We start from the raw sequence: 7312 nt of genomic DNA on the forward strand, positions 1-7312 counted from the left end.
GCTTGTTTTAAAGATTTTCAATCTACCAGAAATATATAGACCTGTTCGCTTTAATCTTTGTGAATTTCAGCCTTCATATACCACACACACAACACGCAACAGGTCTAACTTTTTAATATACGCCCGTTTGAAAAACGGGACGTATTATGGGAACGCCCCTGGCGGGCGGATGGGCGATCGGGCGGGCGGGCGGTCGTCGTCCACAGACTTTGTCCGGACCATATCTTCTACATGCATTGAGGGATTTTGCTGAATTGGAAATCACTTGGCAGTGTTGTGTCACAGCATCATGAGGAAGCACGTGTTTGTCAGACTCTGCATAAAATTAGAGATTGTTCTACGGTCTATAAGGTCCTAACTGGTCACACTTAGAGGTCAAAGGATACAAGAAAGAAAACTTTGTCCGGAGCATATCTTCTTCATGCATGGAGGGATTTTGATATAACTTGGCACAAATGTTCACCACCACGAGGGGAATGTCATGCGCAAGAACCCAGGTCCTAGGTCTAAGGTCAAGGTACACTTAGAGGTCAAAGGTACAATTCAAGAATGACCTGTTCCGGAGCATTTTTCTTCATGATAGAGGATTTTGATGAAGTTGGCACAATTTTCACACAGAGACGGAGTGTCATGCGCAAGAACCAGGTTCCTGGTCTAAGGTCAAGGTCACACTTAGGGTCCAAAGGTACAATAAAGAAGACTTTGTCCGAGCATATCTTCTTTATGCATGGAGGAATTTTGATGTAACTTGGCACAAATTTACACCATCAGAGCAGTGTCATGCGCAAGAACCAGGTCCCTAGGTCTAAGGTCAAGGTCACACTTAGAGGTCAAAGGATACAAGAATGAAAACCTGGTCCGGAGCATTTTTTCTTCATGCATAGAGGAATTTTGGTATAACTTGGCACAAATGTTCACCATCACGAGACGGAGTGTCATGCGCAAGAACCAGGTCCCTAGGTCTAAGGTCAAGGTCACACTTAGAGGCCAAAGGTCAGATACAAGAATGACTTTGTCCGAAGCATTTCTTCTTGCATGGAGGGATTTTGATGTAACTTGGCACAATTATACATCATCATGAGACGAAGTGTCACGCGCAGTTCCCTTCTTTAGAATTACTTCCCTTTGTTGTTACTATAAATAGCATATATTGTAAGTTTTTCATTACTAGTTAAAGGGAAAAATCGAGACCACTTTTCTGTAGTACAACATGCATGCTACATCCAATTTTGAGGTGTATTTTGACCAATCTCTACCTGGTAAAGATTTTTGTGTGGACTTACAATTTTTTTTTTTTTTTAAAAGATTAACTTCCCTTAGTTGTTGCTATAAATAGCTTATATTGTAATTTTTTTATAATTGACCGTAGGGAAAAAAACAAGACCACTTTTCTGTGGTACAACATATAGATGTTACTTTCCAATTTTAGGTGTACTTTCAGGTATCTCTACTGGTAAGGAGTTTTTTTTTGTGGACTTAGAAAAACAAAAATATTACAATGATTACTAAACAACCACAAAATTAAAATCCATTTGCAAATACAGGTGCTAGAGTAAAGAAATTTGCTGTGACGGGCATATATTGTGACATTCTGGCACTCTTGTTTACATTATAATTATATACAACAGTTAGTGCAATCTAACATGTATAATATGATATTTTATGAAAAACGGTCATACATTTTAAAAATGGCTCTAGTTTACATGTTTGTCTGTATTTTCTCTGGCTGTTCTGGCCAGCCAGAGTAACCAGAACCCGTGCGCATTTCAGTTATTCCTGGTTACTCTGGCCAGTCAGAGTAGCCAGATTATGTAAAAATTATGAAACAGGCTGTCCTGGTCAGCCACAGTAACCAGAGTTCTGATTACTCTGGCTACTCTGGCAATAGGTTTTACTGTATTTTCTTTGACTATTTCTGATTAGCAGGGTAACTAGTACCAATGGCCATCTCGGAAATTCTGGCTGTTCTGGCTAGCCAGAGTAGCCACAGCAAATGAAATCATGGTCACTCTGACTACTCTGGCTGACCAGAGTAGCTAGAACATATTAAAATCCTAGAACGTCTGACTACTCTGGCTGCTGTCTGAAAAAATAAGACAATTTTTTAAAGTCCGTTTTATGAATCACTTGATACATATTTCCATACTTAATACAATATCTAAAATATTTGAACGTTACATTGCTGCACAGTTACAGGACTTCTTTAAACGAACATATAATACACAGAAATCAATCAGGATTCAGACCTAACTTGGTCAGAATGTTAACATCTCGGGCAAGTTCGATAATCAGCCGGATCGTCCTAGTAGTTTTGGAGTTACGCCCCTTTAATTGCAATATGCAGGCGATTTAACTACAGGACTTTAAATGAATATTAATACACAGAATCATCGGTAAGACACGACGCTTACATACCTAATAAAAATCTAAAGACATTACAAGGGAACATTTCTTACTAAGATTTGATGATCAAAGCACAATAACTTACATTTACAACAAATTTTGAGAATACATCGGTTTAAGATCCTACAAGATCTTTCAAAGAAACAATTTTCAGTTTAAAAACATTAGAAAAAAGTATGTCTTCCTTTGATAAGAGAATGCATTTGTGAATATGAAATATGCTTACAACATACTTTGAAAAGATTTTACAGACAGTTGTTATGTAGAAAATTTCTAAACATGTTTTCCACGTATTGCAAATGTTATATGATTTTTCATTAAAAAACTTTGTCGAAAAACATTTTGTTATAAATAGAAATGGTTCATTTTAGGAAATTAATGGATTTACTTTAAAAAGTGTCGAAATAACATAAATAAATTATGTTCATTTATATAAGAGAAATTAAATGCTGATATCTAGATACTGTAGATTCTTTACGGTAAAGGTAATATAACATGTTTGCATCTGTTCAATGGTTAGGGGATATCCTAACATACTATGCTGTTTAACTTTGTAATAGTGTATTACTTGGTTAGTTCATGGCAGGAATATTGGAATTGTTTTTGTGTACATTCTTATACCTTTTGTGTGTTGTCAGAATTCAAGGGAATCATGGTAACGTGGTTTTTAGGAACGCAGGAATTTCTTAGGACATTGCGCTCCCAAAAATTGCAAACTAAGTGCTGTAATTGTTAAAGTACAGTTTAAACTGCCCTACGGTCACTTTATATTGGTGGTAAGCCAGGCTTCTAGGAACAGGGTCAGTGCTACATTCCAAAATAATTTCCAAAATTGCGTTTATTTACTAATAAACTTCCGCTATTTGATTTGTCTTACTAGCATGGTATTGAAAATGCCCGCCCAATATGAAAATACTTCCTACGGGCCTGTAAACCCAAATTTCATATTTCTAAAGAGCAATTTCTATGTAGGGATAACGCATGTTTTTCATGTTATAACGTTTGCAGAATCCCCAGGGATTGTTTGGTGCCCGAGCCCGTAGGGCGAGTGTACGAACGTATCCCGAGGGATTCTGAAGATGTTATAACACGAAATGAACATGCGCTAACGCTATTCTAGCATAAAACGCGGAAAAAAACCTAATAAATGAATACATTCTACCTCAACGTCATTAATTTTCCATGAAATGCGCGGGAATATCTGAGTTGTTTTTTCACGTTGACGTCATTTCCATTTGAATTATTCGTTTGGAGCCGTAATACGTTTACGCTTTGCCACGGAACGCGCATATATAAAAAGGTGTTATAACAGCACGTGAGCGCGAAAATCTCTGTTAACACACGTCTTCTGTCTTGTTAAAACACCCCCAAAAAGTGACAAGAACAGCAGTTTTACGCTAGAATATATTACGAGAACTCACTTTAGTAAATCAAGAAAGGGGCGTTTTATATCGTCATACTATGTCGAGATATCTTTATAGCTTACGCGGATCTCGAGAAAAATTATTAAACATTGAAAAAAGGAATGCAATAAGTCAATGAAATATATCGACTTGTGATTATATGTTGATTTCTCGCGAAAATATGTCGATATTTGCGTTATCTAACGCGACATTGCGAGGCCTATAAACGTTTCCGTAAATAAATGGCAGTTGTGGGCACTTACATAAAAAGTATCGAGAAAATACAATAGTTTACAACAGTATCAGGATAGTTACCTAGCTATCACGCGGCAGAAATATGTGACCATATTAAATGTATGGAAAACCTCAAATGATGTTAAAGGGGTAGGGAAAGTAACTTTGGTTTATTAAGTTTAGAGTAACCGCCCATATGTTTTACAAAAACCGTCAAGTGAGTAAAAGAAGTAACTCTAGATTGAAAAAAGACCGATGCCGCTGACAGTAACCTTCCATCTGGCATTAAGGTGAGTAGGGGAAATAACAATTAAGGTTAACCGGCGGATTGAAAAAAAAGGCGGTTGGTAGGAGTTACCTTCCCTTTATTTTGCAAATGGCATCAATATGCGTGCAGGGGAAGTAAATATGAACAGAAAAAAAGGATGAAGGTAAAATTACCATATCCCACTGGGTCCAAATGGGGTAGGGGAAGTAACTATACAAAAATTATCTCCCCTTTATTTTGCAAATGGCGTCAAGGCGGGTAGGGGAAGTAACTCTTAATGGAAACAAGGTCAGTTAGAGTAACCTCCCCTTAATTTTGCATAATGGCGTCAAGGCGGGTAGGGGGTAACTCTTAATGGAAACAAGGTCAGTTAGAGTAACCTCCCATTAATTTTGCAAAATGGCGTCAAGGCGGGTAGGGGAAGTAACTCCTAATGGAAAAAAGGTCAGAGTAACCTCCCCTTCATTTTGCAAATGGCGTCAAAGCGGGTAGGGGAAGTAACTCTTAATAAAAAAAACAGGTCGGTTAGAGTAACCTCCGCTTAATTTTGCAAATGGCATAAAGGCGGGTAAGTAATTCTTAATGGAAAAAGGTCGGGATAACCCCCCCTTTATTTTGAAATGGGTCAAGGGGGTTAGGGGAAAAAGTAACATTAATGAAAAAAAACAAGGTCGTTAGAGTAACCCCCCTTAATTTTGCAAGGCGTCAAGGGGGGGTGGGGGAGAAAATTTTAGGGAAAATTAAAAAAGTCAGGGAATTTGGGGTTTTTGGGAAAATGTTAAGGGGAAAAAGGAAGTCCTTTTTTGGAAAAAAAACCCAGAGGAATTTTTTTAAAAAGTACCCCCTTTTTTTTTTTTTAATTTTTGAAAAATTTGTCAGGTAGGGAAAAAATTTTTAAAAAAATTTTGGAAAAAAAAGGGGGTATTCTTCCCTTAAATTTTAAAATCCTTTAAGGCCGTAGGGAAAGTATTTTAAAAAAATTTTGAAAAAGGTTTTCAGTAGGGGGCCTCCCTAATTTTAATGTGGGGTTAGGGGAAAAAACTTTAAAAATGGAAAAAAAACGGCGTTAGAGTAATTTCCCTTTTTTGAAAAGGCGTAAGGCGGGAGGGGAGGTAACTCAAAAAAAAAAAAGGTCGGTTAGGTAACCCCCCAAAAATTTTGCAAATGGCTAAAGGCGGTAGGGAATAATTTATGAAAAAAGGGTCGTTGAGAAACCTCCCCTTAATTTTGCAAATGCGCAAGGGGTGGGGAAAAGAATTTTAAAGAAAAAAAAAGGGTCTTAGAGAAACCCCCCTTTTAAATTTTGAAAAAACGTAAGGGGGTGGGAAAAGTAATTTAATAAAAAAAAGGTGTTAGGTAACCCCCCCTTATTTTGGGAAATCGTCAAGGCGGGTGGGAAAAACCTTTTAAAAAAAAAAAGGTCGGTTGGTAACTTTAAATTTTTGCAAATGGCGTCAAGGCTGGTGGGGGAAAGTAATTTAATGGAAAAAAAAAGGTGGTTAGGTAACCCCCCCTAATTTGGGAATTCAAGGGGGGTGGGAAAAGAATCTTAATGAAAAACAAGGCAGAGTAACCTCCCAAATTTGAAAAGGGCGTAAGGGGCTGGGGGGAAGTAATCTTAAAAAAAAGGTCGGTTGAAAAAAAAACCTCTTTAAATTTTGCAAGGGGGTCAAGCGGGTGGGGGAAGAAACCCTTTTAAATAAAAAAACGGTAGGTAACTTTAATTTGCAAAGGGCGTCAAGGGGGTGGGGGAAAAAAATCTTATGGAAAAAAAAGGTAGGGGTAACTCCCCTTAATTTTGAAAATGGCGTAAAGGGGGAGGGGAAAAAAACAAAAAAAAAAAACGGGGGTTTAGAGTAACCTCCTTAATTTGCAAATGGGTAAAGGGGGGGTGGGGGAATTTTTAAATAAAAAAAAAAGTGGGTTAGGTAACCCCCCTTAATTTAAAAAGGCGCAAGCGGGTAGGGAAGAACTCTTTTGGAAAAAAAAGGGTTTGGTTGGTAACCTCCTTAATTTGAAAATGGCTCAAGGGGGAGGGAAGTAATTTAATAAAAACAGGTCAGAGTAACCTCCTTTTTTTTGCAAGGGGTTTAAAAAGGGGTAGGGAATTTTTTCTTCTGGAAAAAAAAGGTCGTTGGTAATCCCCTTAATTTTGCAAATGGCGTCAAGGCGGGGAGGGAAGTAATTTAAATGGAAAAAAAAAGTTGAGTAACTCCTTAATTTTGCAAAGGGCGTAAAGGGGGGGGGAAAGACTTAATAAAAAAAAGGTCGGGAGAAAAACCCCCAAATTTTGAAAATGGCGTAAGGGGGGGGGGAAAGTAACCCCAATAAAAAAAGGTGGTTGGAAACCCTTTTTTTTAAAATGGCGTCAAAGGGTGGGGGAATAATTTTTTTAAAAAAAAAAGGCAGTTAAGGTATTCCCTTAATTTGCAAATGGCGTCAAGCGGTGGGGGAAAAGAAACCCAAATGGAAAAAAAAAAAAGTCAAGTAATCCCCTTATTTTGAAAAGGGCGTAAAAGGGGGGGTAGGGGAAGAATTCAATAAAAAAACGGGTGGTTAGGTCCCCCCCCCTTTAAATTTTGAAAATGGCCGAAGGGGTGGGGGAAGTCTCTTTAAGGGAAAAAAAGCAAGGTTTGGTCCCTCCCCTTTATTTTGCAAAGGGGTTTTAAGGGGCGGGTGGGGGGAAGAAATTTTATAAAAAAAAGGTCGAAAGAGAACCCCCCCTTAATTTTGAAAAGGGGTCAAGGCTTTTAGGGGGAATTTTATTTTAAAAAAGAAGGTAGAGTCCCCTCCCTTAAATTTTTGCAAAGGATAAAGGGGGAAGGGGAAGAAAAATAATTTGAAAAAAAAAAGTCAGATAACCCCCCTTTAAAAATTTAGCAAAGGGGAAAAGGGCGGGGGGGGTAGTAATTTTAAAGGGAAAAAGGTCGGTTTTGCCCTCCCCTTATTTTGCAATAGGTAAGGGGTTTAAAATTCTTTAGTTAAAGGGGTGGTGGCCCCCCTT

The sequence above is a fragment of the Mercenaria mercenaria genome, chromosome 15, assembly GCF_021730395.1.
Source record: "Mercenaria mercenaria strain notata chromosome 15, MADL_Memer_1, whole genome shotgun sequence".
NCBI classification, from domain to species: Eukaryota; Metazoa; Mollusca; class Bivalvia; order Venerida; family Veneridae; genus Mercenaria; species Mercenaria mercenaria.